The sequence below is a fragment of the Gossypium hirsutum genome, chromosome A13 (genome assembly GCF_007990345.1).
Source record: "Gossypium hirsutum isolate 1008001.06 chromosome A13, Gossypium_hirsutum_v2.1, whole genome shotgun sequence".
Taxonomy (NCBI): Eukaryota; Viridiplantae; Streptophyta; class Magnoliopsida; order Malvales; family Malvaceae; genus Gossypium; species Gossypium hirsutum.
The window spans coordinates 88,581,154-88,593,354 of NC_053436.1; positions in this window are offsets into that span (position 1 = coordinate 88,581,154).

Here is a 12,201-nt window from a genome sequence, read left to right on the forward strand (position 1 = left end):
TGCCCAGTGGCGATGGAGAGATGTCGAGAGGAAGCAAGCGGCATCGGCAAAAGATACATGCACCAATTGCAGTTTCATGGTTTTATGGTTTTCTGCTTCTAATCCTTTTTAAACTCCCACATCCCTAAATGATCTACTTATTCTCTAATTTAATCTATTTATTTCCTTTTTGAATTTGATTGTTTACTTTGCATTACATGGCTAGCACATTTCTAATCCGAGGATAAGGGGAACAACTTTTAATTTTTTCTGAAAACACTAAGGCTTAGTTTGGATGGGCGGTGTGTTTACTTCCGGTGAGGTTAAAAACAGTGGTGGCGGTGAGATTAGTTACTGTAGCGGTGAGATTGGATATTGTAGCGGTGAGATTAGAAACAATGGTAGAGTGTCTGTTTGGATTTAAACGCAGCTGTAGCGATGATGTGAAAATATAAAATGACTAATAAGGACATTAAATTAGAAATGATATATAATAGAATTTTTTTTAAATTATTTTACTTTTACAAAATTATTAAAAATAGGTAAATTTATAAATTCATTTAATAAAATATGTTTATTAAAATTTTTATTTTTAATTCATTAATATTAATTTTATAATGGTAATATATATAACTACTATTTTAAAAAAATCAGCAATACAAACATATATTAAATGAAAGGTTAAAATTGTAAAAAACTATGTTGAATGGGGTTGCTTTTTTTTCATTGGAGCTGAAATCTCCAGCTAATTTTCAGCCTTCCAGTGTGGTTGAAATGCATTCTCACTGGACTTTCATGTTGAACCAAATAGCAGTGCAGTGAGGTTAGTAGCAGCAACTGCACCTCACTAGCAATAACTACTGAACCAAATGCAACCTAATACAGTAATAGCTACTAGTATCTGATCTAACATAAAAGCTTCTCTACATCATACAGTTTACATGTCACCAAAATCCTCAATCTTGGCTCAAGTTAAAATTAATTGGTTTGCTTTTACAGCGACATGCATTTTATTTTTGGTATGATATGCATTTCTTTTCTTGTAATTTGTACTTCTATTTCTTCCTTAAACTAGTCATCTTCAGAATTTATTTTCGGAGTTATCTATTTTGACTTTGTTTATGGGTAAGTGCTCAAATTTTTGAACCATTAAGTTAGCTAGTTAATGGAAAAGGTGATTTTAATGTGAATTTGCAGCCTCATCACTAAAGCGTCCCAGTTAAGTTTCCTTGCTCTCATGAAATTGCAAAGTTTCTATCTTTAGCCAGAAAGTTTAATAATTTATTGTAGCTGAGAGGTGTGATGCCGTTGTATACATGATGTTTTAGGCAATGGTCCATCTAAGCCGAAGTTGAATAGTTGAATAAATCACAGAATCATTGGATAGAACTCCTATATGGAATAAGGAAGTAGAAGCAAAAAGGCGACCTCCAAATATTGCAGCAGGAATGAAAGAACTTTATCAAAATTATAAAAATGCGGTGAACTAATATTTTTGAGCTCTTTATTTTATTGGAAATTAGTGAATGCTCTAGATATGATAGATTCTACTTTGCATATAACGTGTGTGTTCAAATCGTAGCGTCAAAACCCTCTTGCTCCATATAGGCAAATTAACCAACATTATTTTCTCTTTTAATTTTTAAACATTATTTCTTGCAATTAATGTTACCAACTTTTTTTATTATAAAATTCCATAATTAGTATAATAAATATGAGTAGGTTTTCATATTTATTTGAAATTTTCTATATTTTATTTCCAAGTTTACTGAAACTATAAATAATTAGTAGAAAGCTAAATGAAGTGGTATACTATTTATTTAATTTTTGTTATTAATAATACGCTTTCTAATTCCAACTCAATAAAATCGAAAAAAAAATATTCATACAACGTGGAAAGGAAACATTTGCATTAATTATCACAAAATTTAATTTAATTACATCATTCAATTAACCAAATAATTACGTTGAATATTGGAAATTAATTATCAGGTAAATTTTATAATTACACAAACATTTAAGCAAAAAAGAAAAAATTAAGGAAAAGAAACATTGCATAGCCAAAAATAAAATGATTATATCTTTTGCTCAACTTACAAAAGTTATTCACACCACTAACCCACACTTAAGGTAAAATAAATTGAATTATATATTTTACCAAACATATAAAATTATAATAAATAAAAATGAATGGCATAAATGGTAAAAGTTTATGGGTTATGGGAAAAATAATTTCTTTTTCAAATGCATGGCAAAAATGAAAAGCAAGGAAAGAACAGTTTTTAAAATTGAAGGGAGATAAATTTTACAAAGGAAACTCCACTGCATTTTTTATTTTTTTGATTGTAATTTAAATTTGCTAATTTAGCCCTCAAATTTCCCCATTCTTTTAATTATTGACATTAGTCATTATACATAATAAGTTTATATAGGAGTTTTCTAATTTGACAATTTTTTTTGAATTTATACAAAATTTACTTTTAATATCACATAATTTATACAAAATTATTGTATAAGTATCTTAATTGAATTTCCACAAAAAATAATCTTTATATCTTTATATGACTATTTAACTTATACAATATTCATAAATTTATCAACTTTAAACATTCATTTTCAGTTTAATTTTAATATACTTTATCTACACAAATTATATTGAATTTTAAATATAAATAGTATATATACACAATCAATTCGTGTGTAACACAAAAATACAAACTAATTTATAATTATAGTTTCATCCTTAACTTTGTTTGAGTGTCCCTTTCATAAATCAAAACCCATATGTAATGATTGCTATATACCTTTTTTTTTTGCGAGTAGTTAACACAATCTAATCTTTTATCTACTTAACATTTGCTTTTATGATGTGATGTGAATCGTGATAAGTTTTATAATTTATGAATGTCCGTTCTTGAAAACGTCCGTTCTTGAAAACTAACTAGTATCACGACAAAGACAAGCGCACCTTATCGAACAGTAATATGGCTTATGGCAAGACCGGGATGTCGAACCCAAATGAACTAAAAGTACTAGTATTAACTTTCTTTTTATTATCTAGCCTAAAAATAAAGGGGTTTGTTTTATCTAAACTAATTACTAAATTAAGAATGCACAGAAAGTAAATTGGGGAAATAACTTTTGGGAAAACTGAATGATTTGGACAATACCCAAGGGAAAAATCCACCTAGACTTCACTTGTTATTGACTCTGAATCAGACGATTTATTCACTTGACTTGATCCGTAGAAATCCCTAAGTTATATTATTATATCTCTTGAGACTAACAACATCTAACACTAGGTTGATTAATTGAAATCTCTTTCTAATTAAAACCCTTAGTGTTGCATTAACTCGATCTATGGATTCCCTTATTAGGTTTCACCCTAATTCGGTAAAATTATGTCACCCTATCTTTAGGCGTGCAATCAACTCCACTTAATTATGCTAGATCTACTCTTAGACAGGGACTTTTGCTCCTCTGAATAAGCACATAAATACTTGAATCAATATCCTGGAATATTAAAGCAAGAATTAAGAACTCATAATTAAGAACAAGTCAAATATTTATCATATAATTCAGATAATAATAACAAGATCCATCTTAGGTTTCATTCCCCTTAGGTATTTAGGGGGTTTAGTTCATATTTATGATAGAAAACATCTCAAAAGAATAATGATAACAAAACATAAAGAAAACCCAAGAACTCTTGAAAGGAATTGAAGGGCGATCTTCAGTCTTGAAGGTGAATCTGGCTTCTGAGATGGATCAATTGGCTTTCTTCGAGTAATTCCTTGCCTTCTACTCCGTGTGTCCTTTTTGGCACCTCCTGAGGTGTTTATATAGGCTTTAGAATGCTTCTAAACGCTCAAGACTGGCGTTTTCCGAATAGGACTAGACTTGGGCTTGACAGGGGCAAGCTCGTGTGTGATTGCTTCAAACCGTGTTCGAGTCTGTTGAATGGACACGGACGTGTGAACTACCCGTGTGAGGAAGTCTAGGCCGTGTTGATTTACCATGTTGACCTATTTTCTCCGTTTTTGGCCCGTTTCTCGCTATTTTTACTCTCCTATGGTCTCCTAAGTATAAAACATGAAATTAAAGGATTAGGAGCATCGAATTCACCAATTCTAAAGATAATTCATCCAAAATTATGCTAAGCATGGGATAAAAATATGTATAAATTACGGTTTATCACTTGTATAGGTTTATGTACAGAGAGAATTGAACACTTAATCTATCCTAAATGTAGACTCTTATTGTATGAGTGCATATTGATAGTAAAACCTTTATGTTATGGTTTTACTTGCTGAATTTACAATGAGTGAATTTAGTGGTGAGAATATCGAGTCTTCAAAGTACAAAGGTAAGGGAAATTATCACGGGGTGTGATTGAGTAGATTCACTTTGTATAATTATTAAAGAGAGTGAATATTTCTCACTAATCTAGGCTCTACAAACATAGGGAAGTCGAATTGTGTAACCATCTTCTTATGTCTTGTGTGATTCATGTTTTTCATTTAGTGCTTAGAGGAGTGCCCACCATCTCAAGTACCAATTTAGTTGTGCCTTCCATTGTTAAACAATCGAAGATGCAAATGTTAACATCTAGATTTGAGAGCATGAGGATGTAGGAATTAAAAACTATTAGAGAATACTATGCAAAGTTATATGTTCTTTCAAATCAAGCATTTGAATTGAGAAAAGAATATTCAAGCGCCAAACTTATTAGAAAGGTGTTGAGGTCTCTCACTGAGAGATTTTCTATTAAAGTCATTGTTATTGATAAGGCTAAAATTATTGAAAGTTAGGCAATCAATGAAATTATTGGTTCTTTGCAAATTTTGAAGATGAACCATGAAGATGCCAAACGCAACAAGAAAAAAAGGCGACAGAAGCATTGCTTTCTAAGTGAGTGAGGGAGTGCCAACTCCTAAAATGCTTTGAGAAACTCCAGGAACATATTGCCTAACTCATAGAGAACTTTAACAAAGCATTCAAGAAGTAGTCAAGTAGAATAAAGGAGTTCGAAGCCATCACAAATATTAAAAAAAAAACGAATCCAAGGGTGGTAATAAAAAAGAAATCTGAGAAAGATGAGAAGAATGGAGTCCAATACTATAATTGTCAAGGATATGGTCATATGCAATCTGAGTATACTAACACTCAAAAAAAAAAGAAGAAGAAGAAGAAGTCATTTTGTGTATCTTGGAGTGGTGAGGACTCATCCAGTTGATCTGGCTTAGAGGAGGATCAAAACAACTTTGTTATTTTTCCTACCAATATTTTTGATGATGGTGATTCTAATAGTGATTTAGATCTTAGTTCAAATAAAGAATTTTTGAAGACCTAAAAAGAGATGCTGGGCAAATAGGGGCAAGTGTGTAAAATCAATTCTCAATTATTACAGGAAAATAAGCAATTGAAGAATGAGAACTCTATGTTGGTTAAGCATGTAAAAGCTAATGAATCTCTTCTTGTAGAGGATTTTGACATCCTTGTGAAGGTACAGAAGGAACTTGTTGATACAACACTTATGCTTGAAAAGTTTAATACCAACAACAACAAACTTGATGAGATCTTAGCGGTTGGGAAGAGAGATCTAGGAAGAGGAAGACTAAGCTTTGTTAATAAAGGTAAAGCTATTATGACTAGTCCCATATATTTTTGTGAAAACTTCTGTTCAAAGCCTGTGATACTCGAGCCATCCAAGAAGAATGTTCAATCTCATAAGGAGATTTGTCTCTACTATGATGCCCCTAGTCATATTAGACCACATTGCTTCAAGATGCTCCATGATCTGAAATGGAGGAAACTGGTGCCCATACCCCATGCCACAACTATTAGAGAAGTGCAGGAAAAAGTATAGGTAAAGAAAGAAGCCAAATGTTTGCTTGCTACACATTGTTCCCTAAAGTTCACTATTGATAAAGTATAGTATTTAGGCAATGGTCATTCTAGTCACATGATAGGTAACCAATCCTATTTGATTGATTTTGAATATTCCCCTACTAGAGAAATGACCTTTAGAGAGGGGAAGAAAGGTCAAATACATGGTAAAGGCACTCTAAATGTTCCTGGAATGCATCGTTTGAAAAATGTTCAATTAGTAAATGATCTCGAAACCAATATTGTAAGCATCAATCAATTATGTGATCAAGGTATGCTTGTGAATTTCACTAAAAATAAGTGTATTGTTAGCAATGATTCCAATGAAGTGATCATAGAGGGAGGTCATACTTTTGATAATTACTGTAATGTGATGTTGGTTGTCAATTGCAATAGTGCTATAACTTTAGAATTGAAGCTATGGTATAAGATGTTTGAGCTTAAGAAATCTAAGCTAGCCAAGACACTCATGCCTATTAATGAGAAACAATATGTAGACGTTGAGGAAGTGCCCACTCCTAGACCACTTACAGAAGCATGATCAATAATTTACTTTATCTCACGGCTAGCTGTCCCTATTTGAGCTTTAGTGTTGATGTTTGTGACAGATATCAAGCCAATCCTAAAGAATCTCTTGTTAAGACAGACAAACGAAACATTAGGTACGTTTATGGTGTAACACCTCTAGCCCATATCTGTCGCCAGATTAGGGTTAAAAGGCATTACCGGTCAAACACAATTTGAAAGAATTCATATATATAATCATTCAAGTCAAACTCATTTATAAATAAAATATAATTAATTCACCTTCCAGTACATACATCAATTTATACCTAGCATATATCGATCACAACAAATTTCAACTTATTACTAATAGTATATAACGTATTTAATTACATAGCTTTATCAAATACCAACATGGTTAAATATACTTCCATTACCACCTATGTAATTATACATATAGCCACCACAATTACATATACATTCTTATAACCCAATAAGCCATAAAACACATCTTAAATCATTGTACATAGGGCTTAGGTAATAATCAATATGAATTTTTTTTTTGCATGCTTTACACTTTACCACAAATTGAAACAACCACACGATATTATTCACACTTTTCCATATAATTCATTTATAGTATTAATTATTAAAAGAAAACTATACATACCTACTTTAGTCATTAAATTATACGCAATCGGCCGTAGAGAATTTTAACCATTTCATTCTCACACCACTAAGAAATACACCGATTATATATACTAGTTAATGTGTCCAAAATTTCGTATTTAATAACAAAGTAATAGTCAATGTTCGGACATCTTAAATTATTGATCACTTAATGTCACTCATGGTCTAACTTTTACAACAAATTCTTAATAACCACATTTAAGCATGCAATCATGTCACATAATTTAATAAATAGTTACATATGTATATTTGGTACATTATACCTTGGCCGATTCTAATATTAATGCACATGTACATGATAAGTAGTTTACCCTAAAAAAATAATGATCACACTTAGCATTGAAAACTTACTAAACAATCGACCAAATATTCATGAAACACATTCATTGCATATTTTTCCATCTTAACTAATTAACATACCAAATGCATATTGTACTATTATTCCTTCATAGCCGAATCATTTATTTGAAATCATATACATATCCCAAAACATTCATCATCAATTACCAACGAACATGCTCATTAAATATTTTGACTATGATCTTACCATACCAAGTTCACACATAATCAGCAAGCCATTACCAAATATATAATGCTCACCACATATATTATACTTTCATGGCACGCAACTTAGTAACCAAAATTAATATAAGCCTTAACTAACATAACCAAATTCTAATATAATTACTTAGCCATTTTCGCATGGCTTAGATTACACAAAACCGAAAATCCAGCTTACAAAATCACACTCTAGCCTATACATGCCATAATTCGAGTTTGAATATTAAAATACCAAAGCTGTAGATAGTATGATAGACTTTGCTGACGATCGCCGAGCTTGTAACTCGAATCCAAAATCTATAAAACAAAGACAAATATACACACAATAAGCTATTTAAGCTTAGTAAGTCATAAGCAACAATCAAACCGATAACATAATTAACTTATTTTAACCAACCAAATTACAATACCAATATCGAGCTTATTCTCAACTTTCAACTTCAATAATAATATACCTGAACACATATATCCATGACCTTGGCCGAATGTTCACCAAATTAAGTTATCAAATCATTATTCAATTTTCAAAAGCCAAATTATCAATATAAAACCTAATATACGTACCTTTGTATAAATAAGCTTTTAAATCAAGATAAAATTTATATACACACATTAACTAAGTAACCGAATATGCAAGATCATTATATATATATATGTGAAAAAAAAGCACACCAACAAGGATTAGACTTCTTGCCCATAAGGTCGAATACACATGACATATTTACACATATACTTTTCATTCATGTTACACATGCTTGTAACTAATATCATAACACTCACTTACCTTGTTGCAAAAAATACTAAACTAATACATACCTGATCACTTAGCTAATTTTACATGTTTGTTCCCCACTTATCGATACCCGATGAACCATTCAGAATTGGGTAGGACACTCGGATAATCAAACATGTGTTGTACAATGCCAACGTCCTAGACGTGGTCTTACATGTAATCACATATCGGTGCCACTGTCCCAGATAGGGTCTTACTCGTACACATATATCGGAATCACATATCGATGCCATGGTCTTACTTGCACACATATATCAGGATCCTATGTCATGACATATTTATCCTAACTATTCCTAAGGTTCATACGAGGCTTTTGGATGTCGTAACTCAGTCGGAACGAACTCGAAATGTAGTAACTAAGCTTATTCATATTCGGCCATAGTGTTTATAATTTCATACATTTCGTTCCAACATACATATTTAATATTAAACTACAATTAGACATATCTATTTGCTTATAATCTTACCTCGGACGATACAAAACGGAACATGGCAGCTAGTTGACGACTTTCATTTTCCCCCAATCCAAATCTGATTTCTTTGGTTCTTGATCTAAACATATTCAAATTAAGCTCATTCAAACATATTTTCATTCAATTTAGTCCAAAAACACATAAATGAGTAATTTACCATTTTACCCCTAACATTTACAATTTTTACAATTTAGTCCCTATTGCACAAAACACAAAATATGCAAAATTTCAAAGTACTCATGTTTGGCCGAATCTTACCCATTACCATAAAAGTCCATATATTTTATTTATTTCACATTTTAGTCCCTCGAATTATTATTTTTGCAATTTAATCCTAATTACTCAAAATCATCAAAAACACCAATACAAAACATGTTAACCTAAAACATATCTTTCATTTTTCATCATCAAACAAAAAAAATCACAAGCTATCAACAATGACACAACTCAAAATATTCATCAAAATAAAAAATTCAAGCATGGGTTTTGTAGTACTCGAAGCAACGTTCTCAAAAACGTAGAAATTATCAAAAAACGAGCTGAACTCTTACCTTGATTGAGCTTGAATGAAGCTGAACCCTAGGTTTCTCTTTTTCTTTTCTTTTGTTTTTAGTTTCGATGCAAGAACATAAAAAAATAACATGAATATGGCTTATTTTATGATAAGTTTATGTTATATTAACTTATTTTATTAGTTTACCAAATTAACCTTAGTTTAAAACTTAATATTATCACATTTTAATGTCCTTAATCATCCACTTATTTTACTAATGGCTTATTTATCTCATATAGGCTTCCATTTAAAAAGTCAAGTACAGTTTAGCCCCTTTTAGAAATAACCACCTAATTTTCATTTTACGCAATTAAATCCTTTTATTTAATCAGACACCTAAACAAGAAAATTAAATCATGAAAATTTCACAGATAGATATTCACACAAATTAAACACAAAAAATTAATTTTTAAAATATTTTTTTGACTCGGATTCGTGGTCCCAAAACCACCGTTCTGATTAGTGTCTAAATCTGGCTGTTACATATGGTACATTTGATCTTGGCATTTTGTTTAATAAAGACAACTCAATATGCTTAGTAGGTTAAATATGGATAATCGTGAAAGCACAAGTGGAGAAAAGTATGTGTCTACTCAAAGTCTACTAGATAATTTGTTCACAAAAACCTTGGATCCCAATAAGTTTGAGAGCCTGAGAAGCTCAATTGGAATTTGCCGAACATAAGGTGTGTTGACTGATTATGGAAGGCATTCACACGGCAATACTTGATGCAGCTTTAATTTATTTAAGGTAATTATGCTGCTAATTGATTTACTCAGACTTTTGAGGATTGTGAAATAATGTTTGGCCTTATTTTATTTTTGGTGGAAATCAATCTTTAGAGATATTTATCTCTTCATATATTGGAAGAAACTTGAGTTATTTGTGAAGTGACAACTTTTCTTGTTATAAATATCCAAACAAATCCTTTTTCCTATGGTTATGGCTTTTGTAAATATCATATCTATTAAAGAGTATGAAAAACAACAACAATCACAACAAACTATTGGTGAGGGGACATTCAACCCCCTATTGAGAAAATTGGTAAGGCAACTAAAGGAGTTTCCACTCCCTAAGCACATTACACAAAAAGGTAACTTAGACTACACCTACATCTTTTGTGTCATACCTCTTCTTTGAAGTGTTCGTTCCAGCCACACTAAGGGGCGAATAAAGGTCTGCCATGGAGACAAAAATTATTAGGCCATCTTGAGCTATTCAACAAGGACTGTAGGACATTGATACCTTGTTGAACATTTCATCGATGTTCAAGCATGCTAACAATCTTAATTGAAGAATCCATGTTATTATTCAAGAAATCTTGAGTCGGAGTGTACATGTCTCAATCATTGACAACATTTTGGTGAATATTGTTACTAGTTTTGCTGAACCATCATTAACTGGTAGCCTTATTGATGTAGGAGCTTCTATCACCAACATTTAATATCAATGATGAATAAACATATAGGTTGCTCAACAAACATATTTAGAAGGCCAATGTGGTGGTTGATGATGATGGAGCCTATAAGATGTGTAGAGATGATGATAAAGACAAGGCTCCTGATTTAATGCCTAAAAAGATTCCCACTCCTCTTGGCACTACTAAGCCTGAAGAAAAGTTAGAAGTAGAAAACTAAGATGTTAAAGTTCTTGATCAAATATATGATTAGTCTAATGATGATGAGCCACTTCAACCTTTATTAAAAGTTAGGAATAATCACTCACCTATTGATATAATTGGTGATGTTAATGATGTAATAAATACAAGGAATAGACATAGACAAAACTATAGACACAGAGTTCCTTTGGTATGTTACACCTCTCAGTTTGAGCTAAAGAATGTTGATGAAAGTCCTATCTCCCAAATTTTAAAAGATGACCAAATCAAAATTTTGATGTTGAGATCACTAAGGGAGTGCACACTCCCTCAAACCCTGCCCAAGCATTATGTTGAAGATGAAGAACAAAGTTTTTCTTGATACTATTTGTTCCAAGAGGTATGTCATTATACTCAAAAAGAGTTTTGTAGAAAAGACTAGTTTTGCTGATTATGGCATGGATATACTTATTAGAAATAGTGATTATGAAACTTTATGCATCAGAAGATACAAATACATGGAGAATGGTATGAATTTAGCCCTACAATGATAAGGAAAATCCAGAATTATTACTGTCATGATATGGTGTTGTTGTTAAGGGGGAGAAAGGATGCTAGGAAACTATCATTGATAAAGAAATGGGATGTTTATTTGGTTTACTATTGAGAGGAAGTAAGTTTGTTATGATGATGCTGAGTAGGAGGAAGTATCTCAAACCCAGGACGTGTCCACTATCACAGGCACCAAATTTGTCCCTTTGAGCATGAGAAAAAGGATAATTAATAAACTAAACTTCTCTAATGAATTCAATCAAGAGGCTATTCTTAAGGGGGAGACTACTGAACGAGGGAAATTTTTTTGGGAGAATTTTATTGCTAATTAAGAGTGGAAGTTTTCATTATTTGACATTTCGATTTATTTGCTTCTACTGTTGATACTTCCTTTTGATGATGATATTGTTGGTGAGCTGATTGGTGAGTTTATTTTGAACTATTGGAGAACTGATTTCGCTTATGAATTTCATTTACGTTAATGCATTATCTCATTAATTAGTTAGCTTACTTAGTTATAATTATTGTTGGTTGGTTATTGATACAAATTGGATTAAGCATTGAAGATTAATTTACTTAATTATTTTCAAAGTTAAGTCTATTGAGTTAA